Source organism: Aegilops tauschii, chromosome 1, assembly GCF_002575655.3.
Source record: "Aegilops tauschii subsp. strangulata cultivar AL8/78 chromosome 1, Aet v6.0, whole genome shotgun sequence".
Taxonomy (NCBI): domain Eukaryota; kingdom Viridiplantae; phylum Streptophyta; class Magnoliopsida; order Poales; family Poaceae; genus Aegilops; species Aegilops tauschii.
Genome location: NC_053035.3, coordinates 68,996,130 through 69,018,756, shown reverse-complemented (window position 1 = coordinate 69,018,756; position 22,627 = coordinate 68,996,130). Strand labels below are relative to the sequence as shown.

At 49.0% G+C, this 22,627-nt stretch overlaps 1 protein-coding gene across 1 annotated transcript in view; it reads left to right on the top strand.

Moving 5' to 3' along the window:
* LOC109752419 (uncharacterized) overlaps positions 1–22,627 on the top strand; it is a 30,523-nt gene that overhangs the window by 5,308 nt on the left and 2,588 nt on the right. The gene's annotated exons all lie outside the window — the stretch shown is intronic.

Sequence of the window (22,627 nt, the reverse complement as noted above, 5' to 3'; positions counted from 1 at the left end):
TGGATCCACAACACCACTACACTGAGTTTGGAGAGATAAAATCCATGATGTGCTCTAGTTTAGGCCTTCGTAAAGAAATCCTCGAAATGTAACTCGGAAGGCACATACCGAGCAATAACCTGATCCTACACACATGGGCACACAAAAGAAGCATCAACACCAATATGCTTAGTGAGCTCAGGCTTCATAGGGTCGCGCATAATACTGATAGCACATGTACTATCCGACAAGAGAGGAGTAGGTCTAGTAAAAGAAACACCAAAGTCCTAAAGTAACCACCATAACCAAGTCACCTTTGTCGTCAAAAGAGTCATAGCTCGCAACTCAGGCTCTAGCTCGAGCGAGAAACTGAAGTTTGTTTCTTTGTCTTCCAGGCAATGAGAGAAGTCCTAGGAAAAACACAGTTAGAAGAAAGTGAACGGCGATCCAAGGGATCGCTAGCCCACATAGGACCTGAATAGTCCTCAAGTTGTAACGAATTGTTGCGGGGAAAGAAAAGACGGTGAGAGAGCGTGCCATGAAGATGTCGTAGAACGCGAAGAAGGTGGCCGTAGTGAACTTAAGTGGGAGCAGAGACAAACTGACTCAAAATATGAATAAGGTCTGAGATATCCGGACGAGTGACAACTAGATCGACAAGACTCCTAACAAGATGATGATAATGCATCGGAATAGACAAGAGCTCACCGCCGGAAGCACATAGGTGAGAATTGAGCTTCATGGAAGTCTTAGCAGTGTGCTCATTAGTAAGAGCAGCACGAGCAAGAATGTGACACCCCCAATTCAATCGTACACTAATCATACACGCAAACGTGTACGATCAAGATCAGGGACTCACGGGAAGATATCACAACACAACTCTAAAAATAAAATAAGTCATACAAGCATCATAATACAAGCCAGGGGCCTCGAGGGCTCGAATACAATTGCTCGATCATAGACGAGTCAGCGGAAGCAACAATATCTGAGTACAGACATAAGTTAAACAAGTTTGCCTTAAGAAGGCTAGCACAAACTAGGATACAGATCGAAAGAGGCGCAGGCCTCCTGCCTGGGATCCTCCTAAACTACTCCTGGTCGTCGTCGGTGGCCTGCAAGTAGTAGTAGGCACCCGCGGTGTAGTAGGAGTTGTCGTCGATGGTGGCGTCTGGCTCCTGGGCTCTAGCATCTGGTTGCGACAACCAGGTAGAAGGGAAAGGGGGAAAAGAGGAAGAAAAGCAACCGTGAGTACTCATCCAAAGTACTCGCAAGCAAGGAGCTACACTACCTATGCATGGGTATATGTGTAAAGGGCCATATCGGTGGACTGAACTGCAGAATGCCAGAATAAGAGGGGGATAGCTAATCCTGTCGAAGACTACGCTTCTGGCCACCTCCATCTTGCTGCATGTAGGAGAGAGTAGATGGTAAGTTCACCAAGTAGCATCGCATAGCATAATCCTACCCGGCGACCCCTCCTCGTCGCCCTGTTAGATAGCGATCACCGGGTTATATCTGGCACTTGGAAGGGTGTGTTTTATTAAGTATCCGGTTCTAGTTGTCATAAGGTCAAGGTACAACTCCAAGTCGTCCTGTTACCGAAGATCACGGCTATTTGAATAGATAAACTTCCCTGCAGGGGTGCACCACATAACCCAACACGCTCGATCTCATTTGGCCGGACACACTTTTCTGGGTCATGCCCGGCCGTGGAAGATCAACACGTCGTAGCCCCACCTAGGCACAACAGAGAGGTCAGCACGCCGGTCTAAATCCTATGACGCAGGGGTCTGGGCCCATCGCCCATTGCACACCTGCACGTTGCGAACGCGGTCGGAAGCAGACCTAGCCTAGCAGGCGTTCCAGTCCAATCCGGCGCGCGCTGCTCAGTCGCTGACGTCACAAAGGCTTCGGCTGATACCACGAAGTCGAGTGCCAATAACTGTTCCCGCATAGTTGGTTAGTGCGGATAGGCCAGTGGCCAGACTCAGATCAAATACCAAGATCTCGTTAAGCGTGTTAAGTATCCGCGAAAGCCGACCAGGGCCAGGCCCGCCTCTCTCCTAGGTGGTCTCAACCTGCCCTATCGCTCCACCACAAAGTAATAGTCGGGGGCCGTCGGGAAGCCAGGCCCACCTCTACCGGGATGGAGCCACCTGCCCCTTCAGCCCCCATCTCCGAACAGTATCATAAGTAATGAAACAGTATCAAGTATATAGCATATGCCCGTGATCACCTCCCGAAGTGATCACGGCCCAGTAGTATAGCAAGGCAGACGGACAAGAGTGTAGGGCCAGTGATGGAATACTAGCATCCTGTACTAAGCATTTAGGATTGCAGGTAAGGGTAACAACTGTAGCAACAATGACAGGCTATGCAGCAGAATAGGATTAACGGAAAGCCAGTAACATGCTACACTACTCTAATGCAAGCTGTATAGAGAAGAGTAGGCGATATCTGGTGATCAGGGGGGGCTTGCCTGGTTGCTCTGGCAAGAAGGGTTCGTCGTCGATGTAGTCGATCACAGGGGTACAGGCAGCGGTCTCGGGGTCTACTGGAAAGAAGTAACGGAGGGGAACACAATAAATAACAGAGCAATCTAAGCATCACAAAGCATAACATGGCAATACGCGGTGCTAGAGGTGATCTAACGCAGGGATAGGTAATACCGGCGAAGGGGGGAAACATCCGGAAAAGTATTCCCGGTGTTTCGCGTTTTCGGACAGGTGAACCGGAGGGGGAAAGTTGTGTGTTCGCTATGCTAGGGATGCGTGGCGGACGAACGGGCTGCGTATCCGGATTCGTCTCGTCGTTCTGAGCAACTTTCATGTACAAAGTTTTTCCATCCGAGCTACGGTTTATTTCATATTAATTTTAAAAGATTTAATCATTTTTGGAATTATCAGATTAATTTAATTCGAAAACGTTTATTGCGTCATCGTGACGTCAGCGTGATGTCAACGGTCAGCGTTGACCGGTCAAACAGGGTAGTGGGGCCCGTCTGCCATTGATTGTTTATCTAATCAGATAATTAAGGTTAATTAATAGGGTTAATTAGATTAATTAACATGAGTAATTAAGTTAATTAAACTAACTATTTAATTAATTAGTTAATTTAATTATTATTATTATTTTTTATTTTTTATTAAAACGTTCTCTGGGCGGGGCCCATGTGTCATAGGCCCCAGGGGCCATAGCGGGTGCCAGCGTTAGCGGGTGTGGGCGAGCGTGGGCATCCGACGGGGCGGACCCGAGCGGAGGCCGTTGGGGCACCGCGGCCGGCTCGCCGGAGCGCAGCCACGGCGAGCAGGCGAGGCGAGCCAGGCCGCGGATGCCGCCGGCGAAGGGAGGCGGGTCGGCAAGCGGCGACAACAGGAGGCGGCGCCGGAGTGGGGCCGCGCGGACGGGCGCCGGGCAGGGAGCGCTGGGCATAGCCAGGGGCGTCGTCGTGGGTGAGGCCGGCCGGCCGAGCGAATGCGGGGAAGGCGGGGGCCGCAGTAGCAGGGGAGCAGGGCAGCGACGGGCGCGGGCAGCAAGGCGGACGCGAGGGCGCGTGTGCTAGCACGGGGAGGCGCGGTGGATGCGACGCACGGGCGCGCGCGGCCACGTGAGCGCGTGCACGGGCACGGGATGGCGCGGGCGCACGGTGACTGCGGGGGCAGAGAAGGAAGAGGCCTGGGGCCTCACCGTGATTCGTAGGGACGGGGGCAGCGGGGGTCGGGGTGGTCGACGGGGACGACGGCGGAGAGGAAGCAGGCCGGTGGGGAGGAGGAGGCGGGCCGGCGATGGCGTCCGGCGAGGTGTTCCTCCAGGCGACGGTGAGGGTGACGCGACGTCGAGCTTGGGGACCGTGGTTGAGGAGGAGGTCGAGGATGAGTGACAGAGAAGGGAGGCGACACCGATGACGGTGGGTGGCGGGACGGCTCCAGCGGGGATTCTGGGCGGCGGCGGCGAACGCCCCCGATCCGATCTGGATCGGGGAGGGGGTAGAGGGGGAGTGGAGCGAGTGGGGGGGGGAGTGGGCGACTGGGAGAGGGGTTAGGGTTTCAGGGTGAGGGGGCCATATAGGCCGAGGCTGGGCTGGCTCAGTGGCCTGCTGGCCGGCTGGGCCGTTTGGCCCAGTTGGCCGGGGGGCTTCTTTCTCCTTATTTTCATATTTTTTGTGTTCTTTTCTTTTCTGTTTTCGTTTTAGTTACACATTAATTTTAGTTCAGGAAAATATAACAATAGCCCCTAAAATAATGTTCCAGAATAACCCACTGTCGTAAAAGGTTTTACCCCGAATTAAAATAGTTTAGCAATTTATAAAATACCAAAAGCATTTATATAATTGTTTTTGCTACGGTTTAAATCATTTTAGAGTATTTAAACATTTTATAAAAAGTGTGGTTTCTCCGCCATAATTACCTATGCATTATTTGGCTCACTCCGAACATTTTAGTTTAAATATTTGAATTTTTTTTATTGTTTGCCTTTAATTAAAATTTGAATTTGAATCGTTTTGAACTAATGCGAGATTATCAATAATAACGAGGTGACGTGGCATCATTAGTAGAGGGTTACTGTAGCTTAATTATCCGGACGTCACAATTCTCCTCCACTACAGGAAATCTCGTCCCGAGATTTAAGAGAGGAGTAAGGGGGAAGAATAGGTTACGAAATTCTAACGATTCTTCTTGGTCTTGGTTGCTCTTCTCGAAGAGGTCGATCCATTACGTTGATGTCTTCATTCCTATGCTTCAGTCATCATGATGAAGCGGCATCCTTTCTTCGGAAACTCCATCGTACTTACGAAAGAATAAGGGGGGGTATTCCGAGGGGGGGACCTTTGTAAGGTTGTCTATCTGGTAGATAACATCGGGGAAGGTGGAGGAAAGTAATTCTCGAACTGAAATTTAATAAAATATCGAGAGCAAAGTATGAAGGTACCATGAGAAGTTTCAAATGGATAGGCAATCGTTCGATGTCTGAAACAAAGTGCGATAGAGGTCCAGAGCAACGATATTAAGTATTGCGTCTGTTACCAGAATAGACCACTAGGAAGGTGGCCCGTGAATTATATACGAGGCCACACGCGAGGAATAACTTGGGAAACCGGGGGGTGTGCAGGACAGCCAAGTTTCGATCCTGTGGAACTGTGGGTTATGGGCCCACCATGTGGGTTAAAAGTAGGAAGGGCGGAGATGTCTTGTGTGATCATGTAAGCAAGGCATGTCAGAGGATAGCCTATCATTTATATCGGCAACAACATCGGTACCAAGGACGAGGGACGAAGAGAACCATTTTCCTGCTCGTTGAACGAGGCGGACCAATAGGCAAAGTTCTCGTCCATCGGTGGCTACCAGAATGTCATCAACAATAGTAACAGGGTCTTACAGATAGAGTGGTACAACAAGGTGCTTACCTAAGCAGGGAAATGCCACTGCTCAGTTAAGTCAGATTACTGGAAAGGTTAAACAATACAATGGAAATGATAGTATGATTATCAGATTAAACAGATCAATGGAAAGGAAAATGTGTTTAAACACATATTTTAGGGGTATATCCTTCCCAAGGACAAGCAGAGCATGATATCCATGACAGGATATAATGTAGAAAACTCTTTAGGTAAGGGGGGAGAAATTTCATTACCCATACAGCGGTGTTTGGATAATTGAGCAGGAAACATTTAGCATTTGGCTTCAAATGTTCTTGTTGAAAACCGGAGTACCTTAGACATGCTTCAAGATAGCATTGACATGGTCATTGGGTAAACATCGGACTTTGGATACTCAAAGGATTCACCAGGAACAACTTACAGAATAAGTCTTACAATTTCCTCATGGAAAAATGGCTAACCTTGCTAAAAAGGAAACTATAACAATAGGTCCTCCGGCCAGGTGTGCTAGGAATGACATCACCTTACCGGGTCATATAAAGACCAATGTTATATGTCTTTGGAAATATGTTCCAACCATCATAGATGACCAAGATTCAGTTCTGATTGGTGCCAGGGTATCTCAGACTCAGGATGCCTGAGAAGAAAAGGCGTGACACAATTTGACGAGATGACAATGTAAGATTCTCGGGAAATGAACTATGAGAGCGATTTCTGAAACAAGAGATCATCATTAAATTAAGGAGAGGGTGAGGAGGTGGCCGATGAACTCAGCGACAATTCATTGAGATTTCCAAAAAGTTGGATTTCCACAATCATGCGGACAAGGAGATAACATTTGTCAGATCTGATGATATAATGATGTATGCTCGAGGGAAACATACACAATTAAACAATGGTTGAAAGGTGCACCCGAAATATGGGTTGGGTTGCACGACCAATGTCAGAATGGCGATTCAGCAACCAGCACACTAAATTGGAATTATTGTCCATTAACTCCGAAGCAATAGGGTTGCTAGAAATACTGAAGTCTCATAATAGAGTTCATTTGCCAGAATTCCGGTTCGCAACGACACGGGGAACCAAGAAACGAAAGGAGATTGCGAGAAGTATTACCACATCAAGAATTCTTAAGAGGTGGAATAATTCTACAACATTCTTGACATAAAAGATGGTAATACTCCAGCGTAAAGAACAAATGCTGGATAGCAAGGAACTCAAGGTATAACACAAAACACGAACAAGTTTGTGTTGGGGGAAGGCAAAAATGTTGTCGATGATAACACAAATCATCGAGGGGCAAGGATGGTATTTCCCATCATGAATTCGATTGATATACTGGAAGAGCTCAAAATGTTGATGATCATCACGACAGAATTGTCGAGAGATTTCATGAAGGTGTAATCGATCGGCGATGACATCAAGTCAAAGGAATGATGAAGCGAAAAGTTATTGGAACCACGAGTACGTCACAAACTCGAAATCAAGCTTGTTGTTCAAGGACAAACGATATGACGAGGAAGATCGATTGTAAGATTAGCTCACCGTCGAAATTTCTGCTCCGGGAAGAAGGACCCGGTAGCACAGTTAAAATTTAGCACGATAATGATATAGCCAATCAGGCTAGGAATGGCGTGATCGGGTACAAACTCGTAAGCAAAGAAGACTACTAACAGTTGTTTAATCGCGATGCGGACTCGATTCAGTTATCGGTGTTTCTTGAGTGTTTAATGACTCAGAGCCTGTGAAAAATTGGAATCAGTGAGAATATAGTACTTGATGGAGAACTCATAAGAAGTTATGCAGTTCCGTGATAATCTCGAGATACCAGGGTGTAATACTCGACGAAAGATCAAAGTAAAGGTTGGACTGGTGCATTGATCTGTAGAGGACAAGTGGTTTTAACTTGTCTGAGAAATTGATTCAAAGGGGAACAATATGGTCAGAACCACATTTGTAAATGATCAAACCACAAATACAAGCACTTATAACAAGGGGGTAACTATTCTGCGAGAAGCTTCCATGATAAGATCTACATCGTGTCCATGGGCATGAACCCAAAGTTCAAGGTCGACTCCCACTTCTTCAATGCATAACCTTTCATTCACTTCTCGCGTTTGATGAAGTTGCAGTGTTGAAAATTTTATCTGGCAAAATACCAGAAGAGTATGACTCATGAAAACTTTCGAGTTCACACATATTATGGAAGGCATAGGTTCAACCCATCGGGGCATCGTGGAAACATATACCACAAGCTTCAATAGTAAATATCACCAGGTCGAAAGCAGAGGATGGTTGGCCAAATCAAGGAATAGGATTTACCAAAGGCATTATGTATCAGGGAAAGAACTTCCAAAGTGATTGAATATGAAGGACGTCATTGGATAAAATCCAACAAGGTTCTGATGGTCCATAAAGGATCTGATGTGAGTATCGGCACACAACTAGAGGAAGAATCAATGCAAAGACCTTGGATTATAGAAACAACTAAGTAACTTAGAGCTCAATTGCAAAGGAATTATGATTTACAAAGTGAAGGATCAGAAACAGACGCTCTGATCAAGGATGGATAAGTTCAATGGACATAGGGGCACAATCGACGACAATTTGATTGGCGAGAACCAGCTCACGTTTCAAATGACGTCTGAGCCGGAAGGATGAATTCTAGGATCTGATTGAGGATTGCGAGCATTCGCAACAAATTGAATCAACGAACTCAAAATGATAATGACAAGAGATGCCAATAAGATTACGAGACTTAAGATTAATCATAATGCAAGTAAGCAAGAATTTGAAGAGCAAAAAGGCTCCTGCGGATTTTCGGAAGATCGAATGGTATTTTGAACACTTTTGTGAAATATTTGAATCAACTGGGGATGAGCGGATACTCGGTAAGTGCGAGAATTATCCGTAGGGGTATTCAGGTGACAAAGAACAGCAAGGCAGTAAGCTCAAAGGATTCTCGGAACAACAGAGAGAATTTCGGGGTATCTTGTAATAACAAGATCAACTGGGAAACATTGTATGAATGGCGAGTATACGTGGTTATCCATAGGAGTTTATCGATGGAAGGGAATTGCAAAAGCGATGAACACAAGTTCTCGGGTTAACAGCGGAGAGTGTCTTCAGGGTCTTCACGTGCAGCAGACGATCATCAGTAATAAGGGGCTCTCCGGGTGAAGGTGATAACGAGATCCTAATGTTAGATTTAGCAAAATTCATTTAACCCGAATAGGAGAGAGATCAGAGTCCCAGAGTAAAGGTCGAGGAGTAAAAGATCCTAGTACCACCCAATGGCGACGTGGGCCCGTAAGACACACAGCCATGTTAGTAAAAGTTTTTGCAATGTCTAGACTCGACTTCGGCCAAGGAGTGTGGAAGGGGGATTCCTACAGGCAGTCGGCTCTGATACCAACTTGTGACGCCCCCGATTCAATTGTACACTAATCATACACGCAAACGTGTACGATCAAGATCAGGGACTCACGGGAAGATATCACAACACAACTCTAAAAATAAAATAAGTCATACAAGCATCATAATACAAGCCAGGGGCCTCGAGGGCTCGAATACAATTGCTCGATCATAGACGAGTCAGCGGAAGCAACAATATCTGAGTACAGACATAAGTTAAACAAGTTTGCCTTAAGAAGGCTAGCACAAACTGGGATACAGATCGAAAGAGGCGCAGGCCTCCTGCCTGGGATCCTCCTAAACTACTCCTGGTCGTCGTCGGTGGCCTGCAAGTAGTAGTAGGCACCCGCGGTGTAGTAGGAGTTGTCGTCGATGGTGGCGTCTGGCTCCTGGGCTCCAGCATCTGGTTGCGACAACCAGGTAGAAGGGAAAGGGGGAAAAGAGGAAGAAAAGCAACCGTGAGTACTCATCCAAAGTACTCGCAAGCAAGGAGCTACACTACCTATGCATGGGTATATGTGTAAAGGGCCATATCGGTGGACTGAACTGCAGAATGCCAGAATAAGAGGGGGATAGCTAATCCTGTCGAAGACTACGCTTCTGGCCACCTCCATCTTGCTGCATGTAGGAGAGAGTAGATGGTAAGTTCACCAAGTAGCATCGCATAGCATAATCCTACCCGGCGATCCCCTCCTCGTCGCCCTGTTAGAGAGCGATCACCGGGTTATATCTGGCACTTGGAAGGGTGTGTTTTATTAAGTATCCGGTTCTAGTTGTCATAAGGTCAAGGTATAACTCCAAGTCGTCCTATTACCGAAGATCACGGCTATTCGAATAGATAAACTTCCCTGCAGGGGTGCACCACATAACCCAACACGCTCGATCCCATTTGCCCGGACACACTTTTCTGGGTCATGCCCCGCCGCGGAAGATCAACACGTCGCAGCCCCACCTAGGCACAACAGAGAGGTTAGCACTCCGGTCTAAATCCTATGGCGCAGGGGTCTGGGCCCATCGCCCATTGCACACCTGCACGTTGCGAACGCGGCCAGAAGCAGACCTAGCCTAGCAGGCGTTCCAGTCCAATCCGGCGCGCGCCGCTCAGTCGCTGACGTCACGAAGGCTTTGGCTGATACCACGACGTCGAGTGCCCATAACTGTTCCCGCGTAGTTGGGTAGTGCGTATAGGCCAGTGGCCAGACTCAGATCAAATACCAAGATCTCGTTAAGCGTGTTAAGTATCCGCGAAAGCCGACCAGGGCCAGGCCCACCTCTCTCCTAGGTGGTCTCAACCTGCCCTATCGCTCCACCACAAAGTAACAGTCGGGGGCCGTCGGGAACCCAGGCCCACCTCTACCGGGATGGAGCCACCTGCCCCTTCAGCCCCATCTCCGAACAGTATCATAAGTAATGAAACAGTATCAAGTATATAGCATATGCCCGTGATCACCTCCCGAAGTGATCACGACCCAGTAGTATAGCAAGGCAGACGGATAAGAGTGTAGGCCACTGATGGAATACTAGCATCCTGTACTAAGCATTTAGGATTGCAGGTAAGGGTAACAACTGTAGCAACAATGACAGGCTATGCAACAGAATAGGATTAACGGAAAGCAGTAACATGCTACACTACTCTAATGCAAGCAGTATAGAGAAGAGTAGGCGATATCTGGTGATCAAGGGGGGGGGGGCTTGCCTCGTTGCTCTGGCAAGAAGGGTTCGTCGTTGATGTAGTCGATCACAGGGGTACAGGCAGCGGTCTCGGGGTCTACCGGAAAGAAGTAACGGAGGGGAACACAATAAATAATAGAGCAATCTAAGCATCACAAAGCATAACATGGCAATACGCGGTGCTAGCGGTGATCTAACGCAGGGATAGGTAATACCGGCGAAGGGGGGAAACATCCGGAAAAGTATTCCCGGTGTTTCGCGTTTTCGGACAGGTGAACCGGAGGGGGAAAGTTGTGTGTTCGCTATGCTAGGGATGCGTGGCGGACGAACGGGCTGCATATTTGGATTCGTCTCGTCGTTCTGAGCAACTTTCATGTACAAAGTTTTTCTATCCGAGCTACGGTTATTTTATATTAATTTTAAAAGATTTAATCATTTTTGGAATTATCAGATTAATTTAATTCGAAAACATTTGTTGCGTCATCATGACGTCAGCGTGACGTCAGCGGTCAGCGTTGACCGGCCAAACAGGGTAGTGGGCCCGTCTGTCATTGACTGTTTATCTAATCAGATAATTAAGGTTAATTAATAGGGTTAATTAGATTAATTAACATGATTAATTAAGTTAATTAAACTAACTATTTAATTAATTAGTTAATTTAATTATTATTTTTTATTAAAACGTTCTCTGGGCGGGGCCCATGTGTCATAGGCCCCTGGGGCCATAACGGGTGCCAGCATTAGCGGGTGTGGGTGAGCGTGGGCTTCCGACGGGGCGGACCCGAGCGGAGGCCGTTGGGGCACCGCGGGCGGCTCGCCGGAGCGCAGCCACGGCGAGCAGGCGAGGCGAGCCAGGCCGCGGATGCCGCCGGCAAAGGGAGGCGGGTCGGCAAGCGGCGACAACAGGAGGCGGCGCCGGAGTGGGGCCGCGCGGACGGGCGCCGGGCAGGGAGCGCTGGGCACAGCCAGGGGCGTCGTCGTGGGCGAGGCCGGCCGGCCGAGCGAATGCGGGGAAGGCGGGGGCCGCAGTAACAGGGGAGCAGGGCAGCGACGGGCGCGGGCAGCGAGGCGGACGCGAGGGCGCGTGCGCTAGCGCGGGGAGGCGCGGTGGATGCGACTCACGGGCGCGCGCGGCCACGTGAGCACGGGCACGGGATGGCGCGGGCGCACGGTGACCGTGGGGACAGAGAAGGAAGAGGCCTGGGGCCTCACCGTGATTCGTAGGGACGGGGGCAGTGGGGGTCGGGGTGGTCGACGGGGACGACGGCCGAGAGGAAGCAGGCCGGTGGGGAGGAGGAGGCAGGCCGGCGATGGCGTCCGGCGAGGTAGCGCCGGCGAGGTGTTCCTCCAGGCGACGGTGAGGGCGACGCGACGTCGAGCTTGGGGACCGTGGTTGAGGAGGAGGTCGAGGACGAGTGACAGAGAAGGGAAGGCGGCACCGACGACGGTGGGTGGCGGGGCGGCTCCAGCGGGGATTCCGGACGGCGGCGGCGAACGCCCCCGATCCGATCTGGATCGGGGAGGGGGCAGAGGGGGAGTGGAGCGAGTGGAGGGGGAGTGGGCGACTGGGAGTGGGGTTAGGGTTTCGGTGTGAGGGGGCCATATAGGCCGAGGCTGGGCTGGCTCGGTGGCCTGCTGGCCGGCTGGGCCGTTTGGCCTAGTTGGCCAGGGGGGTTCTTTCTCCTTATTTTCATATTTTTTGTGTTTTTTTTCTGTTTTTCTTTTAGTTACACATTAATTTTAGTTCAGGAAAATATAACAATAGCCCCTAAAATAATGTTCCAGAATAACCCAGTGTCGTAAAAGGTTTTACCCCGAATTAAAATAGTTTAGCAATTTATAAAATACCAAAAGCATTTATATAATTGTTTTTGCTACGGTTTAAATCATTTTAGAGTATTTAAACATTTTATAAAAAGTGTGGTTTCTCCGCCATAATTACCTATGCATTATTTGGCTCACTCCAAACATTTTAGTTTTAATATTTGAATTTTTTTATTGTTTGCCTTTAATTAAAATTTGAATTTGAATCGTTTTTAACTAATGCGAGATTATCAACAATAACCGAGGTGACGTGGCATCATTAGTAGAGGGTTACTGTAGCTTAATTATCCGGGCGTCACAAAGAAGATCCTGGATATACTACTCTTGGAAATAAAGAAGTCACAAGAGGTAGAAGAAACCCTAGTCCCAAGAAAAGAGCGAAGAGGACCAAGATCAGACATGAAAAACTGCTCACTAAGACGTGCCTTCACATAGGCAATATACTCAAGAGTCATCGCTAGTGATGATCATGCCATCAACATATAGAAGAATCCGACCATGAGCTGAAAGGTGGAATAAAAGCGCAGGATCATGAGCACTGGCTGTAAAACCAGCCACAATCACCACTGAGGCCAAACGCTCAAACCAGGTATGAGGGGCTTGCTTAAGGCCAGAGAGTGCAATGAAGATGGCAGACCATGCCAATACCTAGGGGATGGCTGCATGCAGACCTCCTCACGCAACTTACCATTAAGAAAGGAAATCTTGATATCAAGCCAAGAGACAGACCTGCGGCAAATAGAAGCCACAGAGAAGTGTGCAAACAATGGTCATGTGGGCCATAGGAGCAAATGTCTCATCGTAGTCACGGTTATGCTCCTGTTGAAAGCCACGGGCCACAAGGCAAGCTTTGTAGCACTCAAGAGAACCATCGGGTCAAGTCTTAACCTTGTAGACCCACTTACAATTGATGGACAAACACAGGGAGGAAGAGAAAGAATATCCAAAGCGTCGGTGCGCCTAAGAGTAGCAATCTCCTCTGCCATTCGGGATGTACAAGACAATCACAATAAAAACTCGGCTCAAGAGAAGTAGTACAAGAATAACCATATCGGTCAATGGAAGGGGGAGCATGAAAGTCATAAGTAGGCTGAGCCGAGGAAGATGACACATCAGAAGTAGATGCCTCATGAGTAGACTCATCCATAACAGGTGGACGACGAGTATAATGGTGAGGAAAGTTGGGAAGATTACGAGGAGGAATCACGAGTAGGGGAAACCACCGGAGATGAGGGTGCAAAATCATATGACATATGAGGGGAGGAAACCATATGAGATGGCGGCGGCGGATCTGCAACAGTCGGATGAGCAGTAGTAGTAGGATGAGTGGATAAGGGCTCAATGTGGGTAATAGGTGTGTCGGGAAAATTGAGAAAAAGATCTCCACTAAAGAGGTCGAGGAAGATGGGTGCATATAGAAGGGATGTGACTCATCAAAAGTCGCATCCCATGAAATATACATTCGATGACCGATAGAATCTCAACAGGGATAGCCCTTGTGCTCATCACCGTAACCTAAGTAGACATACTCAACCGATTGAGTAGTAATTTTGGTGCGTTCGCGGGGGACAAGAAGCACGTAGCAAACACAACCAAACATGCGAAGGGCCGATTAGTCAGGAGAATGATAAAAAAGATGTTGAAACGAAATGACACCTTGCAGAGCAGAGGAGTTGAATGTTGATGAGATAGGTGAAAGTGCAAACAACCTAAGCCCCGAAGTGAGGCAGAAGAGAGGCAGCGATCCTCAACGCGCGAGCCTTCTCAAGAAGGTGACGATCCTAGCGCTCAGTAACACCATTCTACATGAAAGACACGAATACGTCTGGAAAACTAGGTATGAACCATGGAGACAAACTTCTTATAGATAGATGAGGCCTCACTATGAGAAGATATAAAATATATCCAGGTGTGTCAAGAGAAATCATCTATAAAAATAATATAGTTGTGATGGTCTCCTTTTGAGGCAAAGGGAGCTGGACTGCAAACATCAGAGTGAACAAGACCGAAAGGACGATGAGACAAAATCTCGCTATGAGTATAAGGTGACTGAACCTGTATACCAAGCCGACAATCCTGGCAATCTAAAGACACCATTGGAGTCGAATCCAAGAAGACAACGTCAAACTAAGGATGAGAGATGAAAGCTGCATAAGTGGCCAAGATGATGATGCCACTACTGAAAAGAGCCAGTAGACGAGGCAACAAAGGCTAGAGACTAGTGACGGTGGAAGCAGAGAGAAGGTGGAGCCAGTGAAGTGTCAGAAGCCCTAAGAGTCATAATGCCAGGGGCCAACACAAAGTAGAGCACCAGTATGATGATCCAGACAAAACAAGAGTCAAAGTTGAGTATTACCCTACAGCCAGAGTCAACAACCTAACCGTCAGAAATGAGTTGCATGGTAAGTCGAGGAACATGAGCAACATCAGGAACATGAAAAGATGAAGTGCTAAGAATGCCTCGGTCATTGACCGGGAGGGCAGTACCATCAACAATAAGAGCATTGTTGACGTTCGAGAATCAACTTCCAACTAGGGGGTATCCTTAGTAGCATGGTCAGAAATTAGCATGGGCGTGTATGACGGCCTTATATCGAAGGTCGCCGTACACTCGACAATGTGGCACGACGATGTTTTTTAAATAGGTTCAATCACCTCGTTGGAGCGCGACCTATGTCCTATGGGAGGGTCATCGAGAGTGGTGCCCGGCGCACGGGGCACTTAGAGTATAACCGCTTCCGGTGTCCCACGACTTCCGACTAGTCCGAGCCTTACTAGGTCCCTCAGACTTTGACCTCTCAGCCTTCATTTGCCCTCCTGAAGGGCTTGGAAGGGGAGAGTGACCCTCCACTTGAGTGTATTCAAGTGAGAGTGCGTTGGTTGCATGCCCGTGTGGGGCTTTATATAGGCTAGGGGTCCTTGACAGATGACCAAGGCTACCCTTGAAGTAAGGAGGTTGGAGGGTAGAACTAGGTATTTTTTCGTCCTTTGGCACATGTGCTCCCTATTGGGCTAGGATGTGAGTTGTGGCCCATTACGGATAAAATCCCTACACTAGGAGAGGCTTTTTGCTTGGGCTTGGGCCTCTTTGCTCTCTTGACTTCTCCTTTGACTTAATCTTTTTAGGTGGTCTTCTTTCTTTGACTAGTGTTGACTGGTGATGTGACATTCCACGTAGGATAGGGGGTGGCACCTTATGTAGGGTTAAAATCCACTACTACAACAGGAGCCCCCTTGAGCCGGAATCATCAAAGTCTTCTTTGTGGCTTCGGGTCAATAATCTTGGCCTTGGAGTACTTCTTCTTGATGTATTGCTTTTGCCGGTGCTTTGTAAGCCTTGAGGATGCTCGATGAGCTTCGGTGATGCTTGTTGGTGGAGGCTAAGGCGTATTCATCGGGGCAAGAAAGGCGAGATCTTGACTTGAGTGCCCTTGTCCCTCGGCCGTTAGCTTGGGAAATCCAAACATGGCCTTGTAGTCCTAGGGAATTCCATTTTAATCTCTAGGAATATTTAGCGGAAATTCGGGTTCTTCCGGATTTTTTATAGAGCCATGAATTGCTCTGAGAATACCTTGCGGGCATTTGGGGAACCATCACAAATTTCGAGGATCCGAGAATACCTTGCGAGAATTTGGGGCACATCCGCAAACTTTAAGGATCCAGAAATACCTTGCGGTAATTTGGGGCACATCTATATACTTAGAGGATCCAAGAATACCTTGCGGGAATTTGGGGCATATCGACAAACTTCGAGGATCAAAGGATCCAAGAACACCTTGCAGGAATTTGGAGCACATCCGCAAACTTCGAGGATCCGAGAACACCTTGTGGGAATTTGGGGCATATCCGCAAATTTCAAGGATCCGAGAATACCTTGCGGGAGATCTGAGGCACCTCCGCAAACATCGAGGATCCGGGAATACCTTGCGGGAATCTGGGGCACCTCTGCAAATTTCGCGAATCCAAGAATACATTGCGGGAATTTGGGGCACATCTGCAAACTTTGAGGATCCTGCTTGGTCGGTCCGGACTTTCGCTGGTGGAGGTAGCCTATAAAACAACATTAGGCCAGCCTTTGGCTTGGTTCCTTCTTCATATCAGCGGGATGGAAGGCAACCTTGGCGCCTCCCTGCGGTGCTCGAGCACCCAATGCGACTCTTTCGAGCCGCAAGGCCATGGCGTCGACTTCTGTCTGCCTTTAGAGGCGAACGGTCTTCCTCGGTGTGCACAGGGGCATGCCTCCCGGAGGCATGCTCCATGCTGGTATCTCCTGTGCTTTCCTCATTGGCTTGATGATGATGGTATGACAAGGTAGATCCTCGAACGTTGGCCAATCCTTCGATCCACCAGTGTAGCCCTGGCGGAGGCCTGACATTCCGTCGATGGTGGACAAAGCTTCATATCCCAATGAGGCGATGGTCCCGAGTTTCCGGTGATACTGTGTGAGGCTTGTTACTGGGTTTGAGATGGGTCAAGTAGGAAGCGGTGCTTGCTAAAGTCGAAGCCGACAGAGAGGGCGGCGGCCCATAAGCTGGCGACGTCGTCATCAATGGCGGTCGTCATATGAGTCCCTTGTTCATAGGGGTCCTTGGCACACATCCATGTCGTTTTAACCATCCAGACCATGGCACTTGCACTTGTCATGTGCGAAGGTATTTCACGGGCCGCATGGGCTTGCACGGGGTGGTGTGGTCGTTCCTTCCAAGGTTCCTTTGGTGCCCTCAGCTTTCTACATCGCCTGCCCAAAGGCTTGGCAATTTGTGCAGGGAACACCAAGTGGAGCTTGGGCCTTGTGGGTGCCCGTTCTCCCCAGGCTTGTCGTACGAAAGACTCACATAAGGGCTTCGCGGAGATCCATGACATGTTTCCTCTTTGTCTTTGGCTTCCTGGAGATTCGACATCCCCTGGGGCCTTTACCTGCATGAGGAGTACGAGCAAGCCTCCCCGGTGGTCTGTCGTGGCTCGACCTTGATGTGACAGGCTATTGGATAGCTTGTGTCTTGTACTTTGGTGGCTCCTTTCTTGTCGGCAAGCTTGGCTCACGGTCTCCTTCAAGTTGAAGGGGTGTGGCAGTGTTGCGGCCTCTCTCGCATGATTTGCACATGGTAAGGGGAACCAACTTGGTTGCGGCTCCAGCCTTCTACGCACACCGCCGCGGGCTATCGGAGTAGTGTGGGAGGGGGTGAAGCGTGTCTTCCTAGGCCCATCGGTCCCTCCCTGTGGGTGGGCGCTTCCTTCTTACGCATTTCCTGCGGGTGGCCCTACCATCGGGGCACCGCAAGGAGGTAGCGCTCCTGCATATGGGGTAGGTATGGTGAAGTGTGGCTCCCAAGATGGGTGGAACCACAAGGTTCTCGGACGCGGGAAGGCCACCAGAGGGGTGAAGCCGGTATGGTATGATGGTCCTCCTACAAGGGCTAACTCTCGAGACGTCACACAGTCCGTCCGGAGTGGTTGCGGCGGCAGAGTCTGAGTTGGATGCTCGTTTGGGTTTGTTATTGGTGAATGTCCTGGCCACGGACTGATACCAAAGATGACAGTTTGGATCGGGTTGGGCCAAGCTTGGGTGGAGTTGATGTCGATATCTTGAGTGTTGGTCAGTTCTTGTCAAGCGGAGGCGAGTGAGCGAGGGTCTTGCGCTGCTCCTAGAGTCGGAGGGACAACACTTCCTGCGGCGAGTCAACCTTCGACTCCCATGTCCGGGACAATCATGGCGTTGGCAACGAAGCCGGCGAGGCCGAGAATTACCTGCGAGACATTTGGAGTGACAAGCTCTTTGTCGGGGGCGGTGATGTTGTGGGCCTCTTCAAGGCCAACCTCCTCGAGCATTGTGCCGAAGGGTTGAGCGGCGTGGCCGCCGATTGCCCCATCTTGATTGTGGGCGAGGGCTCCGCCATCTATCGTGACCCGCAAGACCTTTGGAGTGGCGAGCCCTATGCTGAGGGCGGTAGCACCAGGGGCCTCCACAGGTCCCACTTCCTCGACCACCACGTCGAGGGCGCGCTTGTCGAGTGCTTTGGGCTCCACCTCTTCTGTTGCGTCCTTCTTCTTTGATCTTCCCGTTGAATCTTTCTCCTTGGATGCCTCGGCTTCTCCCGTGGCTTGCTTTGGGGCCATCTAGATGCGATAGTCAAGGTGACTTCTCACACACGGCGAGGATTCCTCACGGCCGGTGCCAATGTCGACGTTCGAGAATCAACTTTCGACTAGGGGGTATCCTTAGTAGCGTGGTCAGAAGTTAGCATGGGCTTGTATGACGGCCTTATATCAAAGGTCGTCGTACACTCGACAATGTGGCATGATGTTTTTTAAATAGGTTCAGTCACCTCAATGGAGCACGACCTACGTCCTATCAGAGGGTCGTCGAGAGTGGTGCCCGTCGCATGGGTCACTTAGAGTGCATCCGCTTCTGGTGTACCACGACTCCTGACTAGTCCAAGCCTTACACTGTCCCTCAGACTCTGAGCTCTCAGCCTTCGTTTGCCCTCCTGAAGGGTCTTGGAAGGGGATAGTGACCCTCCACTTGAGTGTATTCAAGTGAGTGAGTTGACATGCCCATAGGGAGCTTTATATAGCCTAGTTGTCCTTGACAAACGACCAAGGCTACCCTTGAAGTAAGGAGGTGGGAGGGTAGAACTAGGTAATTTTCTGCCCTTTGGCCCATGTGCTCCTTACTGGGCTAGGAGGTGGGTTGTGGCCCATTAGGGGGGAAATCCCTACACTTGGAGATGCCTTTTGCTTGGGCTTGGGCCTCTTTGCTCTCTTATCTTCTTCTTTGACTTAATCTTTTAGGTGGTCTCCTTTATTTGACTAGCATTGACTGGTGATGTGGCACTCCACGTAGGATAGCGGGTGGCACCTTAAGTAGGGTTAAAAAGCACGACTACAACAAGCATGAATAGGAGAATCCAGAGATCAAATAGAGGACATAATGGATGAATCATTAGTCATATGAAAAGATGCTCCAGTATCTAGAATCCACGGATATGTACCTGCCTATGTAGAAGGTGGTCTCACAATGTCAAAAGAGTCGGTAGTAAAACCAGCAAAACTAGTCGATGGAAAATCAAAAAACGCAGCTAGCAGGCATCGAAATCGTGTAATCTCCTACTCAATTAGGAGTTCAACTGAAGAGGTCGATTTAGAGGCACCTAACAATGGAGAACCAGAGGCAATAAGCAGGTCGCGAAGTTGTGCAATCTCCTGCTTAGTGAATGACACAACAGAAGTAGTCGATGTAGCAACACCGGGAGAGGCGCGTCCATCACCACCTATGGAAGCCGCTGGAGGAGGCCGTATAACATGACTAGTACCGTCTGCAGAAGCCGATGGATGAGATGAGCTTGCATGCAGAAAAGCACCAAGTGTCAAGGTTAGGTGTGTGTGTGAGGCATAGTCGATGGAGCAATATGCATGAACACTTCTGTGAAAGTCATGAGAGGGCTAGGTGTAGAGCAGCAATCATCATGTGCAGAGGTTGCAAGAGGAGTCGGTGAAGAGCGACCACCACAACCTACGGAAGGCGCCAGAGGGACGAGTAACAGGTGGACGAGCACCATGCATGGAGGAAAGGCACATATGAGAGATGGGCTCAATGTAAGGAACACCATCAAGAGTCTACGGGCCGAGATTCCCAAAAAAAAGAGTCAGTGGACCGCGAGGGAGATGTGTACCCAACTAAAACATCATACATGTGTTTTTACTTTTTTTACATGAAACCAACAAGTTGTGCTCGGCCAATCAGCCAAAAGTGCTCGAGACAGTGTGGCGGTGGATGACTATGAGGGGCAGCAAACCAGGAGAACCGGCGGTCGAGGGCCAGCAAACAGGAGGATCGATGGGAGGCTGCGGTGACGCACAAGGAGGTAGTGTTGTGATGCGTTCTGGTGGGATGGTAGCCCGATCTGGCGGGACGACAGCACCAGGAGGCAGTGGCGCGACGCGATCTGGCGCGGGCTAGCACCAAGAGGCAACGGCAACCAGAGCAGGGACCAGGAGGCGACAATCATAATGCGATCTGGAGTACACGGCAACAGACCAGAGGGTGCGACGGTAGACTAGAAGGTGCAGCGACGCGATGCGACGTGACCAGGAGGGGCGGCGTGACATCAGGAGGTGGACAAGACCAGGAGACGACGATAGTACAACCTCGACTTTTGGTTGCATTGGTTAGTGCATGAATCTTAACACGGTATCAGAGCCTAAGGTCTTGAGAAAGTCCTAACTTTCGTAATTTATCCAAAAAAATTATTTCGCCCCCTTCTGTGTCCACGTATAGGCCTCTTGAGCCATACCTCTGACTCTATTCACGGGTTGACTTTCCGCGTCACACGTGGGAGTGGGTGTTGAAGGGTATGTGTGGATTGCCCCTTACCATCAATTCAGACTTTTGGCTGCGTTGGCTAGTGCATGAAGCTTAACAACAAGTGGGGGCGGCGGCGGGGATCTGGGCGTGAATCGGAGGCGAGGTGGGCGTGGATCAGAGCCGGGGTGGCGGGCAGCAGCAACCGGGAGGTGCGGCGACAACGAGGGCAGGGGAAGAGGGGGCATCAACCACCGGCAAGAAGAAGATGGCGACAATGCGACGAGAGGATCACAACATGAGTTGTGCGTGCGAAAAAATTGACCTAAGCTCTAATACCATGTTAGGAAATATGCAACTTGTATTTTCTAGGGCCAAGGGACAGTATATATGCAAAAAGCTCCTTGTACTAATGGGAAAGTATACATGCTACATGCAAACGTGATATAACTCTAACAGTCACGATCCCTTGCCTCCTTCCTACTGCCGCCTCCCCCTCACAGCCTCCCACAATTCACTTCCTAGTTCATCCTGACGCCTACCCCCACCCCCAGGCCCAGGCCTCCATCCCCTTCACACGGGGTTTGAAATTCAAATGGCTATGCTAAATCTTGTAGTACCACCACTCTCGTCGGAACCGCTGCCTTCATAGAAAACTTGCGCTGTCTGTTAACTACGGGTGATCTCCTTTTAGGCATGGCAGATTTCTTGCGATTTTTTTTCAAACTGCATATATTTTTAGACTTCGTCATGATTTGGAGTGCAGCTTTAAACAACATAATGCATATGACCTGCTGCTAAAAGAATATAGCTGAGGTTTCTTGCAAGTATGCTTTCTAAGTATCAACGAAGTACTGAATTTTACTTAACTACAGGCAAGGACACACTCAGGGCCAGTTATTTTGTGGACCCGGGGCAAAACTAGGACTAGGGGCCCCTTAATATTGACCATCATGTATAATTTTTATAAACCTTCATGGCAAAAATGGCATAGGGTTTTTACAGATAGAGTTAGATACTTGCATACCTTCTTTGAATTGCGCAGTTTTTTCACAACACGCGTGACAGCGTGGGGGCTAGCAATGAGGCGTCTCTGGCCAGAAACCAAATCAGCGGCAATGACAGCATCACAGGTAGGCCGCATAAGAGAATCACAAGGGCACACTGTCGTAGGAAAGGCCATGTTGCTGCACAGTGACGCAAGATAAATAACTAAAACATGGTCGGTTGATTAACAATATGAACATAAGTTTGGCACATATGTAAATTTGTTCACAAAATACCATGTCAAAGCAACTGTTCAGATTTAGTATTCTACAAACAAAATAAGATTTAGTACTCAAGGTTTTTGTGATGAATACCTTCAACAGTAGCATCATGTCTTTTTCATTTTGTAGTATTATTACTGAACTTGTATCTTGATCCATAGTCATATAAATCTTTACAAGAAAATTTTGGTCAGCTGAAAGAACAGATCAAGAAAGCATAATCGATTTATGTCCAGACATCTAATAAAATCCAAAATTGTCAATGGGCACAAAACACGGTTCTTCATTGGGAAATAATCTATGAATTCATATGGTGCTTTTATTGATTTTTTAGTACACGGCAAGAAAGTTTTTCCTTTGAACATTACATGGCAACGAAGTAGTCAAAAGAAAGAACAAGGACAGATTTTAACAAACATAGATTGATTTTGGTTTAGATCCACCGAGCAGAACTTGCGGAACAGGTGTGGCGGGGTGTGACTTTTGATCCATCGATTCCGTTTAGGCCAGCTGGAGCGTTGGAGAAGAATTGGAAGACCTAATTACAGATTTGGGGGAACTGGAGAAGAAAGAATCGAGTGCTTGATTCTGTACAAGAAACCTCGCTGCCGGCGGCTGTACATACGCCAGACCGATTGCTAACCTAGACATTCTTTTCCCTGGGTGAATTCAGATTGCTGGCCGGCGCTGTGTGGAACTGCTTAGGCCAGGCCCAGTATGGATGTAGTCCGTATAGAGAAAATAGCCTCTGGGGACCCTCGGTGCCGGGGGCCCGGGGCGGCCACACCCCCC